The sequence below is a fragment of the Narcine bancroftii genome, chromosome 2 (assembly GCF_036971445.1).
Source record: "Narcine bancroftii isolate sNarBan1 chromosome 2, sNarBan1.hap1, whole genome shotgun sequence".
Classification (NCBI taxonomy): Eukaryota; Metazoa; Chordata; class Chondrichthyes; order Torpediniformes; family Narcinidae; genus Narcine; species Narcine bancroftii.
This window is the reverse complement of record NC_091470.1, coordinates 68,444,369-68,465,789: the sequence shown is the minus strand read 5'-3', so window position 1 is coordinate 68,465,789 and position 21,421 is coordinate 68,444,369. Positions and strand designations below refer to the sequence as shown.

The 21,421-nt window shown below is 41.7% G+C and overlaps 1 protein-coding gene across 3 annotated transcripts in view; it reads right to left on the bottom strand.

The window, feature by feature from the left end:
• The window catches only part of bmp4 (bone morphogenetic protein 4), a 296,450-nt gene that overhangs the window by 220,687 nt on the left and 54,342 nt on the right, over window positions 1–21,421 (bottom strand). The window lies entirely within an intron of this gene.

Below are 21,421 nucleotides of genomic sequence, written 5' to 3'. Positions count from 1 at the left end.
TTTCCTTTTCTAGCTCAATAAACAAATCAGTTTCCAAAAAATGTTTGCAGAATAACTTGTTAACACAGGAAACAAGTATGTCTTGGCAGTTAACTGTACATGATACCATTTTAACTTCTTTCCTTCCTACATTTAAATTAATTATTCAATTTACTGGATGATATAAAAATGTGGGTAAATATTACAAGGAGAACCTCATTCCAGTTCAGAAATGGCACAGTTCTGTCTTTTCTGCTGTTTTAGTGGATTTTATCCTTAATTAAAACAGGGTGAGTTGAAAAGCTGTTACTGTGTAAGTTGGTTTTTGTTTGCATCCCTTTAATAAGATAACCAACAAAATCTGTTGAAAAGCACATATAGCTAAAGTTTCTGCCTGGGGCAGCACAGTAGTACAATCCAGACCCTACCTCCTGTCACAGATTAAAGTATCAACGCTCCTTGTCACTCATCTGATGTTTCAACAAACTGATTTTCCTCAGTTCCGGTGCTAAGTGGAAGTGCCACGTGGATGCAAAACATATCTGAAAGATGAAAACTGATATTATTCTGCACATCTCATCTGAACAATTTGTCTGGGTAGCTCCCCATTAACCATGGAGTCTTTAAATAGTGGTAAATTTAGTAATAAGATGGAAAACAGGAAATTGTGCCTACAAATTGTAGTTCACATTTTTTTGTTGCACAGAAAGGGTGTTACATGTGATTTCGGCATGCCCAATCACGAGTCATGAAATTGGCTAATAAATAGTTAAAAAATGAAACGGGTGGCTATCACAGTTTTCTTTCAAAATTCCATGCACAGTTTCCAATTATAGCTTCCTGCAGAAGTCACAGATCCACCACATTGACATTGTGAAGCAACGGAAAGAGGTTTAAAAAAACCTTTTTCAAAGGCAGGCAGGCACAACAAAGTCACTACAGCAAAGCTTAACATGGAGACAGTCAAAATGTGGGGGGAGGGGAGAGATATGTCTTCAGTGTGACTGGAAACCCCCACCCAACACTCCTTGATTGTCTGCACAATTCAAGTCTCAAGCCATGAGCAGCCCCACACTGTGAAGCACAGGCTCTTCAACCATATATATCTGTTCAGTGAATTATGTAAAAAGAATGGCCAGCAATAGCAATAGGTGGATGGATAAAAACTAAATCAGACTGGATGCAGAAAGCGATACAAAGTAGAATAATGTGATCTCCTTAGTTACATTTCCCTGCGATCTGGTGTGGGGAATGATCTCTGTTCTTCTCTGAGTTATAAGCACAGGTCACGACTCTCACTCTTACCAGCCAATTTCTCTCAGTTAACGTGGAAATGGGCACAGCACACCCTGTGACACTGTTAACTATGGAACTGACACCAGGTAAATGTCAATAATACCAAGGGCATTCAGGCTGACAAATGCCTGCCCAATTACCTGACAGAAAACAAATTGATCTAAAAATGATCAACACTAGAATCTAAAGGGGATGACACGTGCACGGAAAACAGAGGAAATAAGTCCAATTTCTAGGTAAGGGTGTTTTACATTTAAGAAAGCTCTGAATATAAAATACTCTTCAAATAAAATAATTTTTGTCAGCAAATAAATTAACGTATAAATTAGATACTTCGATTCTGAAGAGGTGGGTGGTCTGTCCAGATTGTTCCAAGCATATCAGTCCACAGATAAAAACAAACCAGAAATGACCTATTGTTCAAGACTTGAAAGCGTAAAGCTTAACATATGTGCAAATTAAATTATATACTGTATATAAGTTTTCACAAGCTACTGAACCTCTTGGTTTCCTATATTGTTATTGGCTCTGCTTAGAAAGCCAATTCATTTCTGGATTTCCTGTTTAATCATGAAAAGCCTGTTCTCATTGTTTACATCATTCAAGCAAGACTGTTCTTATTAGAAACAAATGGCTTAACCTTTGAACTGTTGGCACTAACCTTACTTAATTCAAGTTAATATTTTAAAGTGAATTAAAATTTCTTTCAGCTTCACTTAATTGCAATAAACATTCAAATTTTTGTTTACAGGTTCAATTAAAATATTTAAAATGTTCTGCTAAGAAACATGCTCAGTTTTGACTTAACTAAGGAGTTTGAAATGCTGGATATCCTGTGAAGTATATATGCCCAAATGAAATGGTAAACAACAGTCATTAGAACCTTTATACCACGAACAGTAATCTTAAAATCCCTGAAAGCCACTTCCTGCAGTGGACTCCTCTGACATTAACCAGCTCCCACTGTCTGGAAATAACCACTTGAGGAACCATCACTTCCTTTACTTATCAACTTCTGAAGAAACAAACCTACATGAAGAAAAATTACTTAAATGCCTGATCTTGCTCATTACACTTAAATTGTGTGCATTGCTGTTTACACTTCACACAAACAATGGCACTTCTATTGTGTAATGCATAGTTTTAGGGCTGCAGGATTTCATGGTAGCATTCATGCTCTCAACTTCAATGTATTCAGGAGACATTGTGTGTACAAAGCAGACAGCAAAGGGGTCTGCTCACTTTGAGGCATTCCAACTAGTGACAATTGACTTTCTCAAGTGTACTTCAAGGTTGGAAAACATGGTTTCAAATTCATGTACCTGCACCTCCAAATATATTTAAAATATTTTTTTCTCCAGTTTCAATTCTGCTTCACAGATTATTCCATGGTTGCTTGATCTTTAACCAAGTGACACTATCTTTTGCGTAAACCTAATAGCAGGAATTGCCAAACCATTCAATTGTGGGAGGGAATTGTAGCCAAGCCTGCTCTTGTCCTCATTTGCACACATCTTCCAGTTTAGGTTACTAATTAGAAATCAGAAACAGGAAGCAAGCTCATTTGCTTCTCCAATGTAAACCAGACGACACTGTGAGCACTGACTGTAATGCACTAAACTAGACAAAAACTATAAATGAATTGCTGCTACACCTGGAGGGGCCCTTTGGCAAGCATGGAGACGAGGCAAAATGTATGGGAGAGGAGATGAGTCTTCAGCATGTGGTAAACCAAACCCACCACTCCTTGACTGTCTGCCCAGTTAAAGTCCCAAGCCAGGAGCAGCCCCACACTGTGAAGCACGGGTTCCGCAAACATAGATCTGTTCAATGAATCATGTAAAAAAAAAATATGGAAGCATGGAAGAAACAATTCCCTCGGAATACTGAAAAGGGAAAGTTGTGTTTGGTAATGAAATTTTGTTGAAGATGGTCGAAATAATGGAGACTGATGCAATGAATGTAGAAGGCGGTTGGGATGGAAGGAAAGAACAAGGAGATCCCTGTCCCCACTTTGACTGGAATGAGAGGTGGTGAGTACAGTTGTGCAAGAAATGCAATATGGATGAATCCCTGTCAACGATAGTTGAGAAAAAAACCTTGCTTAAGTTATTTTTGATTCTCACTTTGCCAATTCTGATGAAACGACCCCGAGTTGAAGCATCGCCTCTCTTTCTCTGCACTCGCTACCTGACCACCTGGATAACTCTTCACTCTCCTGCAGAAGATATAACCACAAGTAAATGGAGCATCCAGTCAGATTTAAAACAAATAAAATACTATATCCAAATTGCTAACTTGCTTGTTCTCTCCATGTCAAGTTATGGAGTTAGGTGGAAAGCAGGCATCACTACAAATGAGAATCAGACTTCAAAAAAGCTGTTGAACTGCAAGTTATCAGCAGTAATCAGTTTTGAAAATAAAAATTCAGCTTTATAAGTAAACAAATAGTCTACAGAATACAGGCTTCTGTCCACAGTAGGAAGTGCCTCTCAGGAGTTTTCAAACTGACATGTCTTCATATGCATCAGCCAAATATAAGTCAAGTTTATTGTCATCTGATTGCACGAGTATCACCTGATGAAATAGCGTTCTCCAGTCCTCAGTGCAAAACATGCAGACACACAACCAGAATAACACACATACAGAAAAACATATAAGCAGGACAAGTATTCATATACAAAAAAAAATATTGTTTCATGAATATGAGAATCTCATATGGTTAGGAGGAGCAGGTCCTTTGGTTGTTCAGCATTCTCACTGCCCGTTCCTCAACCTAATGGTGCTGGCTCTGATAATCTTGTATCTCTTTCCTGATGGGAGCAGCTGAAAGATGCTGTGCGAGCCCTCTTCAGACAATGATCTTGGTGAATCACGTCAATGGGAGGGTGGGAGACTCCAGTGATCCTCTTTGCCACTCTTATGGCTCTGCAGATTGACCTCTGATCCATTTGTCTACTGTGATGCAGCCGGCCAGGACACTCTCAATAGTTTTCCTGCAGAAGTTTGACATAATGGTGGCAAATAGCCTTGCCTGCTTCAGTCTTTTCAGGAAGTGCAGTTGTGGTTGATAAGTGTTCTTTGTCCACAATAGGTCATTAGTTCAGAGAACTGTCTCCAAGTAACTTGCTGCTCTCCACTTTCTCCACTACAATTTGTTGATGTGTAGTGGAAGGTGGTCAATCCTGAAGTCCTTCTCTTTTGTCTTGTCCACGTTGAGACTCAGGTTGTTACTCACACACCATACCATGAGATTTTCCACCTTTTTGGTGTATTGCAACTCATCGCTGTTGCCATGGAGCCATATTAGTTAGTTTACAACAAACCAGGAATTAGACATCTTGTGCTTAATGATTTTGCATCATTGTGACAGAGATCAAGAAAGTGTCCAGACCAGATTGAATATTTTATTACTTAGCACATTGAAGATGGTCATAGGTGTATTTGCTCTCTCTATCAATATTGGGATATTTCTGTACCCAGAGAGTCGCCTCTCACAACATTAATTTTGGATTTCTCGGCTTTCTGTCTTCAGAAGTTTTTGGACCATCTATCTCAGTGGTTCTCAACCTTTTTCGTTCCACTCACATGCCACTTTAAGTATTCCCTATGCCATTGGAGCTCTGTGATTAGTAAAAAATTGCTTAAGGTGGGTGGGAAGGGAAGGTTGAGAATCACTACTCTAGACCCAATTGTTTCTGAAATATTTTGCTTGAGAAAAATTGCCATTGGCCCATTTCCTTTGGAGTTATGAAACCGTGAACATAACAAGTCAATTAGATACAATTAAAACAGTGGTTTCAAACTTTTTCTTTCCACCCACATACTTTTGAATATTTTTGAACATTCATATGCTGCTCCAAAGATCACATCTCTTTTCCGGTCACTTAAAAGTCTTACCAGGACTGGTCATTGTTATTGATCGCCGATTCTTCTGGGTCCAAGCCCTTTCAATTTGCAGCTTTGCATTTAACTTATTTAGCCCCAGTATTTGTGGGATCAATGTTTCAAAGAAACTCACCGGGTTTTTTCCCTCGATTCCTTCTCTCAACCCAATGATTCTTCACACTGTGACATCTGCTGAAATTTTCCATATGGTCGATCTTGTCCATCAGTCCTTTCTTTACTCTGTCTCAAATTTTTGCTTTCTCTTCCAGTGCCTTCAGCCTGTCTTTTGTTTTGTCCAGCTCAGCCTCTGAATGAGTCATCCGTTCACTCAAGTCTTCTGCAACTTCTTTAATTTCCATTAAGTTCTCTGATATATCGCTCATTGCAGATTCCATACTCATAAAACAACTGCATAAAGTTTACATCATGTTCAGGATGGTGGCTATATCTTGGGCTGACCCCCCAGCTCTGCTGGCTTCAGCCATTCCCAAGGCCCCTGATGAGTCACTCCTCATCAGGCTTCCACTCGATGTTGCTGGCTGAGCTGTCATTTGCTTTATCCATTTTTCATGATAAAATTTTAGTTTTTGAGCTTTTAAACCATCTTTTTAATACTTTTTGTGGCGAGCTCTTTCACAGTACTTCTGTTCAGCTCATTACCATGGCCCTGCACCCCCGCCTCACGGAGGTCCTCGTCTTCAACCTAGCATCTAAATCCCTGAACTCTCCTTGCAGAACCTCTTCATCCTTCCTACCTTTGTCATTGGTCCCGACATGGACCACAACATCTGGCCGATCATTCTCCCACCTAAGAATGTCATGAACTCAATCTGAGATATTCCGGACCCTGGCACCAGGGAGACAACACTATCCAGATTCACAATCTCCTTCACAGAACCTCTCATCTGTCTTCCTAACTATGGAATCCCCTATCACTACAACTCTCCTCTTTTCCCCCTTCCCTTCTTAGCCACAGCACCAGACTCCATGACAGAGACCTGATCACCATGGCTTGTACCCAGTAGGTCATCCCCCGCGACACCATGCTGCTGAAGACCCAACTGCGCTGGGTGGGTCACGTCTCCAGAATCGAGGACCATCGCCTTCCCAAGATCGTGTTATATGGCGAGCTCTCCACTGGCCACCGAGACAGAGGTGCACGAAAGAAGAGGTACAAGGACTGCCTAAAGAAATCTCTTGGTGCCTGCCACATTGACCGCCAGTGGGCTGATATCGCCTCCAACCGTGCATCTTGGCGCTTCACAGTTCGGCGGGCAGCAACCTCCTTTGAAGAAGACTGCAGAGCCCACCTCACTGACAAAAGACAAAGGAGGAAAAACCCAACACCCAACACCAACCAACCAATTTTCCCTTGCAACCGCTGCAACCGTGCCTGCCTGTCCCGCATTGGAGTTGTCAGTCACCAACGAGCCTGCAGCAGACGTGGACATACCCCTCCATAAATCTTTGTCTGCGAAGCCAAGCTAAAGAAAGAATACTTGTTTTCCGGGGGGAAGCCCACTGGGGCCCTGCTCTCCCTGCCTGTCATCTCCCCTCTTCTATTTGTAACCCATCTACCCTCTTCCTGACTTCTAGGTGAAATAGTGTCCAGGTAACTCCTGTTTATCACATCTTTGCTTCCTGAATCCTCCGGAGTTTATCCAAGTCCGCTCCAAAGCCTTAACATGGCTTGCCAGGAGCATTGGCTGGATGCACTTCTCGCATTTGTAGTCATCGAGAAAACTACCAGCTTCTCTAACTTTGCACATCTGGAATACAGTACAAGATCTGACAGCAGACGGCAGAAAGAACATGACTTCATTGGGGAGGATGCAGAGGAGATTCATCTGGATGTTTGCCAGTATGAAGAGTTTCAGTTATGAGGAAAGATGTGAAATGGTGGATTTCTTTTTCTAGGAGTGGAGGAGACCAAGGAGGGACATGAATGAAGTGAACAAAATCACGAAATGCAGATAATACGAAATGTCTCCACACTGGAGGTGTCCAAAGCCAGAGGACACAGGTTTACAATGAAAGGTGGTGGTTAGAGGAGATCTGAAGAAGAATTTTTCTCCGAGAGTAGTAAGAGACTGTAATGCACTGCTAGAGAGCACGTTAACAGCAGAGACTTATGGCATTTAAGAATTATCTAGATAAGCATTTGAATTACCAATTGAATTGAAATGCAATCTTACAAAACAAGGCTGCACCAAGTGAGTTACATTATCACCCCCTACCAGCTCAATGATGTTTGCAGACTAAAGCAGCAAGGGATCTATTCCTTCAGGAAAGAACATCAGAAATATTAAAGAAAGTTCATGGAAACCAAGAGGGAATTCAAGATGATATCTTCAGACTAATTATGATACAATCTTGCCCTTATTGTGATCAACTCACATTAGGTAATTTTAGTTTTAATCATCATTTCTCTCACCTTGATATACACTTCCTAAACATCATGGTAAATGTTCAATCTTTCATTTCATCCAGAGTCTTGCATGCTACCAATTAGAATGTTTGGCCAAATTTCCAAATGCACATAGATCCACATCAGAAGAACCAAAGATGAAAACTTTGTGCTATATGAATTCTTATTACAAGTAACAGATAATGTTATGATATTGTATTTCTTCATCAACTAATGATCTACACTTCTACAGAGATTACTGAGTCGCAGAGAGTGTGCTTAAAATTTGCTTCTTTTTTCATTTCTACGTCTCAGGCTGATAAGCTTATTTGTGATGACCTTTCCCATAAAAATGACATTAGCTGGGGGAGTGTTAGCCATTAGAATCAGAATCAGAATTTATTGTCACGAACAGGACACAAAGTTTGTTGTTTTGCGGAAACATCACAGTGCAAACATTCATATAAATCGCCATACAAAAATATAAAAATACACAGTTCACGAAAAGTCAAAGCAAGGCAATCTTTGGTTCATTGATTATTCAGGAATCTGATGGCAGTGGGGAAGAAGCTGTCCTTGTGCCGCTGGGTGCTCATCTTTAGGCTCCTGTTCCTTTTCCCCGATGGTAGCAGAGTGAAGAGGGCACGGCCTGAGTGGTGGGGGTCCTTGAGGATAGAGGCTGCTTTCTTCAGACATCGCTTCTTTTAGATGGCCTTAATGGAGTGGTCTGGTATCTGTGGTGTTGCTGACTGACTCAACAACCCTCTGGAGTTTTTTTCTTGTCCTTAGAATTAGCACCTCTGTACCAGACAGTGATACAACCAGCCAGTTGCTCGCCATGGTACACCTGTAGAAGTTATGGAGCATCTTCGGAGACATACAAAATTTCCTCAAACACTGCACAAAAAAGTATAGCTACTGGCAAGCTTTCTTTGTGATTGCATCAACATGGAGGCTCCAAGACAGATCCTCAGAGACGTTGACACCCAGGAATTGGAAGTTCTTGACCCATTCCACGAGTGAGCCCTCAGTGGGGACTGGATCATGTTCTCCTGTCTTCCTCCTGAAGTCCACAATCATCTCCTTGGTTTTGCTAATGTTGAGTCCAAGATTGTTGGTGTGGCACCACTCAACGTGCTGATCTATCTCCCTCCTGTACATTTCCTTATTGCCATTTGTGATTCTTTTGAGAACCATGGAAGACAGCATTGGAATTGTGCCTGGTCACATAGTCATGGGTGTATAGTGAGTAGAGCAGTGGGCTAAGCACGCATCCTTGATGATTGATAGCCAGTGAGAAGGAGACACAATTTTTAATTCTTACTGACTGTGGTCTTCCAATGAGGAAGTCAAAGATCCAATTGCAAAGGTGGAGTGCAGAGGCCTAGACTTTGGAATTTCTTGACAGCACTGAGAGATTGAATGCTGTGCAGCCTTAAGTATGAGTTGCTGGTTTTGAGATGATCCAGAGCTGAGTGGAGAGCCAGTGATATTGCATCTGCAGTGGACCGATTGTTACGAGAGGCAAATGCTGTGGGCCCAAATCTCTGATTAGTTTTGTGACCTGCCATAATACAAAATTTAATTTTTTTTTTTACTGCTTCCTCACAAGTTCATGGGAAGATTATTATTGGCCAATTAATTTTGTCAAGAAGCTTTATTTTTAAAATTAAAAAAGAGTCTATGAGAGAGATTGATCATTTAGAAAGAGAAATACTAGTTTTGGAAAAGGATCTTCAAAAATGGGATTTTGAAGATAAGCATAGGCAATTAATTAATAAAATACATCAGTATAACACATTACAAACATACAGAACAAAGAAAGAAAATACAAGAACAAAAAAAAAGATATTATGAATCAGGTGAAAGATCACATAAAACACTAACTTGGCAATTGAAAACAGAGCGGGTCTCAGGAACAATTTATGTTATTGCTTATAAGCCTCAAGAAGTAAATAAATCCTTTAAAAATTTTTATTCAAAAATGTATAGTTCGGAACTTTTAAAAGACAAAAATAAAAGATAGATATTTATCACAGATAATTTTGCCTAGATTAATTTTGGAAGAGCAAATTGAATTGTGTTGTGCCTTTACTCAGTTAGAGGTAAGGGAAGCTATGAGATCATTACAGAATAATAAATCTCCAGGAGAGGATGGATTGCCATCTAAATTTTATAAAGAATTTAATGATTTATTCATTCCTATTTTTATGGAAGTATACCCATACTCTCCCAGAATAATTTTCAACTGCAATAATTACAGTGATACCTAAAAAAGTTAGAGACCCTTTAAAGCCTTCATCTTATAGACCTCTCTTTTTCTTTGGCTTGGCTTCGTGGATGAAGATTTATGGAGGGGTATGTCCACGTCTGCTGCAGGCTCGTTGGTGACAGACACGGTTGCAGCGGCTGCAGGGGAAAATTGGTTGGTTGGGGTTGGGTGTTGGGTGTTGGGTTTTTCCTCCTTTGTCTTTTGTCAGTGAGGTGGGCTCTGTGATCTTCTTCAAAGAAGGTTGCTGCCCGCCGAACTGAGGTGCCAAGATGCATGGTTGGAGGCGATATCAGCCCACTGGTGGTAGTCAATGTGGCAGGCACCAAGAGATTTCTTTAAGTAGTCCTTGTACCTCTTCTTTGGTCCACCTCTGTCTCGGTGGCCAGTGGAGAGCTCACCATATAATACGATCTTGGGAAGGCGATGGTCCTCCATTCTGGAGACGTGATGCACCCAGCGCAGTTGGGTCTTCAGCAGCATGGATTCGATGCTTGCGGACTCTGCCAGCTCGAGAACTTTGATGTTGGTGATGAAATCATTCCAATGAATGTTGAGGATGGAGCAGAGACAGCGCTGATGGAAGCGTTCTAGAAGCCATAGGTGATGCCGGTAAAGGACCCATGATTCGGAGCTGAACAGGAGCGTGGGTATGACAACGGCTCTGTACGTGCTGATCTTTGTGTGTTTCTTCAGGAGGTTGTTTTTCCAGACTCTTTTGTGTAGTCTTCCAAAGGCACTATTTGCCTTGGCGAGTCTGTTGTCTATCTCTTTGTCGATCCTTGCATCAGATGAAATGGTGCAGCCGAGGTAGGTAAACTGGTTGACCGTTTTGAGTTCTGTGTGCCCGATAGAGATGTGGGGGGGCTGGTAGTCATGGTGGGGAGCTGGCTGATGGAGAACCTCAGTTTTCTTCAGGCTGACTTCCAGGCCAAACATTTTGGCAGTTTCCGCAAAACAGGACATCATGCGCTGGAGTGCTGGCTCTGAATGGGCAACTAGAGCGGCATCATCTGCAAAGAGTAGTTCAGGGACAAGTTGCTCTTGTGTCTTGGTGTGAGCTTGCAGGCGCCTCAGATTGAAGAGACTGCCATCCGTGCGGTACCGGATGTAAACACCGTCTTCATTGTTGAGGTCTTTATTGGCTTGTTTCAGCATCATGCTGAAGAAGATAGTAAAGAGGGCTGGTGCGAGAATGCAGCCTTGCTTCACGCCTTTGTCAATGGAGAAGGATTCAGAGAGCTCATTGCTGTATCTGACCCGACCTTGTTGGTTTTCGTGCAGTTGGATAACCATGTTGAGGAACTTGGGGGGGCATCCGAGGCGCTCTAGTATTTGCCAAAGCCCTTTCCTGCTCACGGTGTCAAAGGCTTTGGTGAGGTCAACAAAGGTGATGTAGAGTCCTTTGTTTTGTTCTCTGCACTTTTCTTGGAGCTGTCTGAGGGCAAAAACCATGTCAGTAGTTCCTCTGCTTGCGCGAAAGCCACACTGTGATTCTGGGAGGACATTTTCGGCGACACTAGGTATTAGTCTATTAAGGAGAATCCTAGCGAAGATTTTGCCTGCAATGGAGAGCAGCGTGATTCCCCTGTAGTTTGAGCAGCCTGATATCTTGCCTTTGTTTTTGTACAGGGTGATGATGATGGCATCACGAAGGTCCTGAGGCAGCTTTCCTTGGTCCCAGCAGAGCATGAGAAACTCATGCAGTTTGGTATGCAGAGCTTTGCCACCAGCCTTCCAGACCTCTGGGGGGATTCCATCCATACCTGCTGCTTTGCCACTTTTCAGTTGTTCAATTGCCTTATATGTCTCTTCCCAGGTAAGGACCTCATCCAGCTCTAGCCTCAAGGGTTGTTGAGGGAGCTGGAACAGGGCGGATTCTTGGACTGAGCGGTTGGCACTGAAAAGGGATTGGAAGTGTCTGACCATCAATTTAGGATGGAGATCTTGTCGCTGAGGAGGACTTCACCATCTGAGCTGCGCAGAGGGCTTTGGACTTGGGGTGAGGGGCCGTACACAGCCTTTAGTGTCTCATAAAAACCCCTGAAGTCACCATTGTCAGCGCTAAGCTGGGTTCGTTTGACAAGGCTAGTTCACCACTCATTTTGGATCTCCCGGAGTTTGCGCTGAAAGTGGGTACATGCGAGACGAAAGGCTAGTTTTTTCTCTAGCCAGGAAGGCTTTGCAAGGTGAGCCTGGTGGGCAGATCGCTTCTTTGCCAGCAGCTCCTGCATTTCCTGGTTGTTTTCGTCAAACCAGTCCTTGTTTATCCTGGAGGAGAAGCCCAGTACCTCTTCAGTGGATTGCAGTATGGCCGTTTTCAGCTGATCCCAGAGGGTTTCAGGAGACGTGTTCGTGAGACAGTTTGCATCCTTGAGCTTTGCTTGGAGGTTTTCGTGGAAGTTTCCTCTCACTACGTCTGACTGCAAGTTTCCAACATTGAACCTCTTTCTGGGGGCTCCACTGTTCTTGAACTTTGGCTTGAAGTGAAGGTTGAGCTTGCAGCGAACAAGCTGGTGGTCAGTGTGGCATTCCACGCTGGGCTTGACCCTGGTGTTGAGCACATCTCGTTTGTCTCTTCCTCGCACCAGAACATAGTCCATGAGGTACCAGTGTTTGGTTCGGGGATGCATCCAGGTAGTCTTCAGGCTGTTGTTAGTAATGACAAGCTGCTGTTCTGCGCAGAGTTCCAACAGGAGGCGCCTGTTGTCATTGCACTTGCCAACACCATGCTTGCCAAGGATTTCTGGCCAGGTGTCTGAGTCTTTGCCGACACGAGCGTTGAAGTCGCCAAGGATGACTACCTTCTCGGCTGTAGGGGTGCATTGGATGAGGTTGCGCAGATCAGTGAGGAACTTGTCCTTTTCTGCTGGTTCCGCCTGAAGGGTTGGAGCATACACACTGATGAGAGTGATACGTCGCTTGTTTTGAAGTGGAAGTCGCATGGACATGATCCGGTCAGAGTGGTCAGGTTTTCGAGTTTGGAGGCAATGGAGTTCTTGACCATGAAGCCAACACCAGATAGGCGTCGTTCAGCCTGAGGCTTGCCAGACCAGTTGAGTGTGAAGCCCGCACCGTGTTCTTGGAGGCTGCCTACATCTGCAAGGGTGACTTTCCTGAGAGCGGCTATGTCGTTGTCGAGTCTGAGGAGTTCATGTGTGATGAGGGTAGACTGACGTTCAGGTCGGTGGCTGTCAGCCTTGTCTAGCATAGTTCTGATGTTCCAACATGCTAGCTTGAGTTGTGTGCATCTTTTGAGGGGGAGGACGTGGACCTGTCCTCGGGCCTGCTCAAAGGAAGCGAGTGCCTGTGGATTTTATTCAACGATTACTGTTGCTGCTGCTGCCGGAGGCCCGAGGTCCTGTTGCTACCGCCGCCAGAGGCCCGAGGTCCTGTTGCTGCCGCCGCCGGAGGCCCGAGGTCCTGTTGCAGCCGCCGCCGGAGGCCCGAGGTCCTGTTGCTGCCGCCGCCGGAGGCCCGAGGTCCTGTTGCTGCCGCCGCCGGAGGCCCGAGGTCCTGTTGCTGCCGCCGCCGGAGGCCCGAGGTCCTGTTGCTGCCGCCGCCGGAGGCCAGGCAAACCCCGGCAGCCTGCACAGCCCGACTGTTGGCAGCCGAGCCCTGGGCCAGGAGCAATCAATGAGAACAAGCACAATACTATGTCTACATAACACGACCAGTCTCTTTCCACTCTAGTCTAAACACTAACAACTGTGAACTCCATTGCAGAGTTCTCTCCAGTCTTAAAAAATTTTCTACTAGAACTTTTCTTTCTGATCCTTAACCAATGCTGCATCCCCTTTACTCGGCCGCAGCAGGAGTAAATGCACGCAGGCCGATTCCAGGGGGCACCACTCCATAACTGGGGACAGCAGTCGTAGATCTCCAGAAATGGTTCAACCTAAAAGGGGAGGTAGGCCTCTTCAGCCCGGTTAGGCAACCTGCATAGGAGAAGGTCATTCCGATATAAAACCTACGACCCAAGGACCTCGCTGCCACGTCCCAGCTTGCTTGGCCACGGCACACAAACCATGGGTGTAAAGGGTGGGGCCAGTACTGTGCACACTGAACTCCACCTAAAAGCTCCTAAAAACTCCTTATAGACCTATTTCATTATTAAATGTAGATTATAAGAATGTTGCAAAAATTTTGGCAAATAAAATGATTAAACTGCTACCAAAGTTAATAAATATGGATTAGACAGGTCTTGTAAAAAAGAGACAGTTGTCTGATAATATGGCGAGATTATTTAATAGAATACATTTAGCACAAAAGAGGAGATTTAAGTGTTGCAGTGGCTCTAGATGCAAAAAAAAAGCATTCCGAAGACTGAAATGGGACTTTAAGGTGTTGGAAAAATTTGGATTTGGATTAACCTTTGTAAACTAGATTAGGGCATTATATCGTAATCTTAAAGCTAAAGTAGTGATTAACAGACAAATATCTGCACTGTTTCAGTTGACAAGGTCAAGAAGACAAGGATGTCCCTTATCTTCATCTTTGTTTATTTTAGCTATAAAACCAGTTGTAGAAACAATTCAGAGTGATTTGGAAATTAAAGGATTTAGGATTGGTCAATAAAAGCATAAAATTAGTTTTAATATATTTGACTGAACCTGAGACCTCTTATCAAAAACTATATGTTAAATTAAAAGAATATGGAAAATTTTTGGGTTATAAAATAAATTAGAATAAAAGTGAAATTATGTCATTAATGGATGGAGACTATAATCAATGCCAAAGGGATACCCAGTTTAAATGGCCAAAGATGGTATCAAATATTTTGGGATTTGTACAGATAATAATCTAAAGAATTTATATAAATTGAATTATTTATAATTACTTAAAAAGGTTGAGGAAGATTTTTAAAATGGATCAATTTACCTATAACTTTAGTGAGAAAGGTTATTTGTATTAAGATGAATATATTTCCAAGTATAAAATATCTTTTTCAAACATTACCTATTTTAATATCTCAAAAATTTTTTCAAGAATTGAAGAAATATGTAAGGAAATTCCTCAAGAAGTGTAAAAAGTCAAGAGTTTATACAGAAAAGTTAACATGAAGATACGAATTGGGAGACTTATGGCTTCCTAATTTCAAAAACTATTATCGTGCATTTAGGGAATTTTTTGGAACAAATTACAGATGTTGTATTTTTGCAAAATCCAGATTTATTTTTAATCAGGAAATATTGAAGGAACAAGACCAAAATTAAATCTGTCAACATATCAATTAGAATTTATTAAAGTTGCATTAGCGGTGGCAAGGAAATGTATCTCAGTTACTTGGAAATCAGATATACATTTGGGTATGCAAGATGGATTGCAGAAATTTAAAGTTGCATTCCTTTGGAAAAAATTACATATAATTTGAGAAATAAATATGCTATGTTTTTACCAATTTGGTGCCCGTATTCTCAAATATTAGGTTTACATTTGTAATATTGTCCTTCCTGTGCGAGAATTGTATTAAAGAACTCTGTTTAATTATGTGTGTGTCAGACGGTATCGCTCTGTGCAATCCTAAAAGTTTTTATTTCTTTCTTTCACTTTACATAACTATATTGTATCTTTTAAATTAATTATTTTGAGGGTTGGTGGGGGTTTGGGGTAAGATTTCTTTGGGGACAATATGTACCATCATGTATGTACTATCGAGTTTGTTTTCTTTTTGCAATTTGTATTATTTTAATTTTTGACTGCTACATGTATGAAGAAAATGTTAAATAAAATATTTTTAAAAAATGAAAACAGATCTAAGCTATGAAAGATTTTTGAACATGTGGACCTTTGCCATAGTTAGGGCATTTATTTTAGATGTTCTCCATGCTTGAGGCAAAATAAAACTGAATTTTTAGAGAGATTCTCCTTTTCATTATTTATTGCTTCATAATAAAACTGCAAAGCCTCTGTAGAAATGAATTTATATTCCACAATAACAAATGAGAAAAATTATGAAAATCCCCATGGAAATTAATAATGCAAATATTTAAAAGTAAATTATATCAGGATTTATGGGAAAAAGAAAAGGATTTTTTGTGCACCTACAAATTCTGGAGTTACCTTAGTGATCATAATTTAAGGAGTTTATTGAGAGGAATATAAATCAGGCTCCATAGTACAGATTATGACCATTCCTGTTGCCAAAAATCTATCTGGATATCATGGGAATGGATTAAATCTAACGTTTTACATTTATTTGACTTACACAATTCACAGATCTAATCACAATTGTTCTTATTTGGATGCACCATTAAATCTAGTTCCCATGATTTATGATGGCCAATCTGAACATTCAGAAACCGATGTGCACATTATCTAAGTTGGCATTATCTAAAGATCTCCCACCCATTGAAGACCTCCATGTGAGGTGATGATCCAAGAAAGCTTCCAACGACATGAAGAACCCCCATCAACCTGGTCACAACCTTTTCTCACTGAAACCTTCGGGAAGAAGGCTTAGAAAACTGAAATCCAGCACCTCTAGGTCAAGCACAGCTTTTTTCCCAATGTTTATTCAAGTCCTGATTTCGCTTTACTAAATTAATCATATCTCACAACACAAAATGGTCTTTTGCATTGTTGCTTTTGTAATGTTACTTTTTTGCCCTGCGATAACTGAAAATCTATTATCAACCCTGATTTTCTCATACGTCTATTTAATTTAACTTAACATACACTATAGTAGTTATTCTTCAACGAAGTACCTGTTTGGCTGCAGCAAGTACTGATCCAGTGATTATCAAGGGATCAACAATTCCTCTGCAAGAAAACGGGTAAGCTTCAAAATTCTATTCATAATACATTATACAATTGACAGAATATCACCGTAGGCAGTCTGAATATGACCACAGCCAATAACAACTTGACCCAAGCCCAAGAAACTGACAAACATCAATGGATCCTGTCAGGTTCAAGTTGAATTGTCAGGGTCTACTTCTATGACTTGCAATAATGCTGCTAACATCTACATCCAGTTTCATATCAGTGAACTCACTTATGACCTGCCCTTTCTTTGTCAGATTTAATTTATTTTCCAGCTTGGCATGTAAATATCATGAGTTTCCCCTATTTAAATCCATAATGGCAACAAAACATCATTCCCCCCCCCCCCAAAAAATAAAAAGATTAATCCCTTCAAGCGAGTTTGAACAAGATAGCAAATTATGTGAACACTTTACCAATATTGCCCAGGAATGGGCAATAATGGGCAATATCTACTGACACAGCAGGCTATGCATATGCAGTCTCGTGAAGTAAGTGTTTTGTTCTCATGGATCATGTCATCACAAGCAAATTTATTAGTTTAACTCCTTCACATTTAATATAGCTAGAAAATACTCTCATTTTCTTACTGGGAAACATATTCTACTAATTCAAGGGATACAAGACCCTTAGATCTTTAATCACTTCAGATAAGTAATGATCTTACACTCACTGAAGCTGAAACTCCACAGGGGTCTTGTCATAACTCTAGTCAGAGTCCAGTCAAACCTTCATGACATTTCACCCCTATTTACGCAATTAACTACAAGATATAATTTCTTTGCCAGAATACTGTTTCAGTCACAGATAATCTTCCAATACGTTGTCCAAATTGCCAATCTTTCTCTGAGAGTCTTTGACAAAGTAGACAACAAATATAGTAATTAATATTAGAGCACAGTCATGGCTTAGCCTGGTCCCTAAAACTGCAGATAAATTGGTCATTGAAAATTGAGCAGAAGCAGGACTCCTCTATATTTATAATTTCCTCTTTTCCTACATCCTGGGCATCCAGGTAACTGTCCAATTATAAATCCTGAGATTTCTCAACCCTGTGTTAGATTCTGGGAGAGCTGGAATTTGAAATTATAAAGAGGTTGGCATTGATATGGTGCTCCAAAGAACCCAATTCTGTGCTTCATGATTCTATTACTTACCAGTGAGATAAAAAAAATTAAATCAAGAAACAACACCAAATGTGGGAAATAATGGAAAATTTGAGGAGTGAGGGGCTAGACCAGTAATTACCCAGCAGCTTCTATCCAGTTATCGAAGTACATGGCAGGCCACGCTGCTGAAGACACAACTGTGCTGGGTGGGTCATGTCTCCAGAATGAAGGACCATCGCCTTCCCAAGATCGTGTTATATGGCGAGCTCTCCACTGGCCACCGAGACAGAGGTGCACCAAAGAAGAGGTACAAGGACTGCCTAAAGAAATCTCTTGGTGCCTGCCACATCGACCATCGCCAGTGGGCTGATTTCGCCTCCAACCGTGCATCTTGGCGCCTCACAGTTCGGCGGGCAGCAACCTCCTTTGAAGAAGATCACAGAGCCCACCTCACTGACAAAAGACAAAGGAGGAAAAACCCAACACCCAACCCCAACCAACCAATTTTCCCTTGCAATCGCTGCAACCGTGCCTGCCTGTCCCGCATTGGAGTTGTCAGTCACCAACGAGCCTGCAGCAGACGTGGACATACCCCTCCATAAATCTTCGTCCGCGAAGCCAAGCCAAAGAAGAAGAAGAAGAAGAATGGAGTGTTAGATGATATTAACAAGCTATTTTCTTCATCTGATCGTCAAGTCATTCTATTTACAACTCTTACGGCATGAAGAGCGATGCATGGTTTTTTTTTCAGTTCGTAATGTTTTATAGATTCAGCATGAACTATAGTGTAGTGCTGGACACAGCCAAGAAAGACTCAGCAACCACATTTTTTTTGAAGACTTTATTTAAAATTTTATAACATGAATACAATAGAGAATTACATTTAAAGAAAAATAGAAAATTTTTAAGAAAAATAGAAAAGACTCAGCAACCACATTGAAAGTCGTTAATACCTTTAATTTTATGTCAAAACATCCCAGGTTGTTTTTCAGTAGGGGATTAGAGTTCTTTTCTTTGGTTTCTTTCTTTTCTTTTTGTTATTCCAAAATCTTTGTATGAAGAAAGGGTATAATGATATTGTTTTATTTTTGAAAATGTATTTACATTCTTCATATTTGGTGACCTTGTGTTCTCTATACAATGTGTTCTTGTTCTATAAAACTCAAATTGAAAGAGAAAACCTCAGGTGCTTGAGGTACTGCCACGGTAAATAGCAGTGCAATCAGGTTTGCTACCAGATCCAATGGCTTGCAGGTTCAGCATTTATCTTTGTTTGAGCAACCTCCACTCATGGTCAACATTTCCAGTCCAATTTACAGCATAAGGAGTTTCACACTTTCCATTTCTCTGCTGATATGGACTGATAAACACTTTGCACACTCTGGTGTTTCTTACACTCCTGGTACCATGAAATGTTTCTTTTATTGTAATAAAGAAACTTGTTTTTTTTTATAAAAACAACTATACTTTATTAGCTAAAGTACACACAAGACTATGTGTAGGCATCCATCTTAAATCCAACTGAAGCTTCAATAACTAGTCTCCAACTCTCTCTAGTGGTCAGGAGGATCACTAGCACTCTATCATTACACCAATCACCTGCCCATTCAAATTTCCGACCGCCGTCCCATCCAAAGCCCCAATTGCCCACTCACCTGAACTCCCAATGCCCAAGCCACCCACCCAACTGATCTCCCGATGACCCAGTACCCACCCATCTGAGCTCATGACTGTGGATCCTTGCCCCAGTCGACTGCCTACCCATCCGAACTCCCAACGCCCTGACTGCCCACCCATCCAAATTCCCGTTCGTGGATGCTCGCCCCGACAACCCACCCATCCAAATTTCCGACTGCAGATCCTCACCCTGACTGCCCGCCCATCTGAACTCCCAATGGCCCGACCAACTGAGTTCCTGACCACAGATCCTTGCCCCGATTACCTGCCCATTGAACTCCCAATGCCTAGGCCACCACCCATCTAATTTCCCAATGCCCCAACCACAGGCTTACCACCCAGTCCTAGCCATCCGAGTTCCTGATGCCTTGAACGATGCAGGTACTTATTGAGGTCAAACGTTTGACCCATGGAAAAGCGATCCCCATTTTTTCTACCCAAACAAGTGGTCCAAAAAATTTGACAATTACACAAGTATATACAGTATGCAGAATCTTGACCAGAACGGTGGCCAATTTCTCCTCCCACCCTCCCAAAATGGCCCATAGATGCTGTTTAACCCACTGAGTTCCTGCAGACACCTAGTAGTTTTTTCTTAACCCTGATGTAAGCTTGTTTATAGGGAATTCCAACTGTTCAATATGAAGTCACAGAATCATAGCATTAAGTCTCCCTGCTGCAATCTGTGTATAAAGCAATGTTCTGTGAGTTAGCTCGCAGCCTTATTCATAATGATAAAGATGATAATCAGTTTACGGAAATACACACAAGTACAATGTACATCTGCACCAAAATTTTACTTGCTGCAGGCAATAGTATTTCTGGAAAAAAATACTATTTAGTGCAAAAAAAAGTTCAGAGTAGTGCAACAATACAGACAGGTCTTTTTGTGGTGTTGGCGTAGCTGATGGTCTGGGTAGTAAAGGGAGGTTGAAGAGCCTGTTAGCTTTTAGAAAAACACTGTTCTTGAATATGGAAGTGGTGGACTTCAGGCTTCTGTATCTTCTTCCCAAATACTGTAGCAAGAAGAGGTTTGTGGCCAGTGAGATGGGGATCATTTCTGATGTCGCTGTCTTCTGGAGGCAGCATCTCACCTCGATGTCTTTGTGAAGAAATCACATCAGTGCCCCTGCTCCCTCAGGGGTTTGAGGAGGTTTGGTATGATGCCAGAAACCCTGGCAAATTTCAACAGATGTGTGGTGGAAAGTGTGCTGACTGGCTTCATGCCGGTCTGGTATGGGAATACCAATACCCCTGAACGTAAAGCCCTCTAAAAGGTAGTGGACACAGCCCAGGACATCACAGGCAAAACCTTCCCCACAAATGAGTACATCTACAGGGAGCGCTGCCATTGGAGGGCAGCAGTAATCATCAAAGACCCACACCACCCAGCACATGCTCTGTTCTCGCTACTATCTCTTTCCTGAAGAGGTATAGGTGTCACAAGCCTCACACCACCAGGTTCAGAAACAGCTGCTACCCCTGCACCATTAGAGTCCTCAATGACAAACTCAATCAGAGACCCATTTAAGGACTCTGACGTGCACTTTATTGATTTTCTTTTTGTTCTCTCTGTATTGCACACAGTTTGTTCACATTCATTATCTGTTTACAGTTCTTCTATTTGTTTATATGTTTACACTGTGTACAGTTTATTTTTGCACTACCAATTAGTGGTAATTCAGCCATGCCCACAGGAAAAAGTAATCTCAGGGTTGTATGAGATGTCATGTACGTACTCTGACAATAAATCTAAAATCATTGGGAAATCGGTGCCTGTGATGGACTTGGTTCTGTTTGCGACTTTCTGCTGCCTTCTTCATTCCTGGGTATTTGAATGACCAAACCAGGCCATGATGCAATCAACCTGTATACGTTCCACAGTGCTTTTGTAGAAATTTGACAGAGTATTTGACAATACGCCAAATCTCCTCAGACTACTTAGAAAGTAAAGCCATTGGTTTGTCTTCTTCATGGTTGCCTCGATGTGTTGGCATCAGGAGAGATCCACCTTTTTGTGAACTCTCAGGA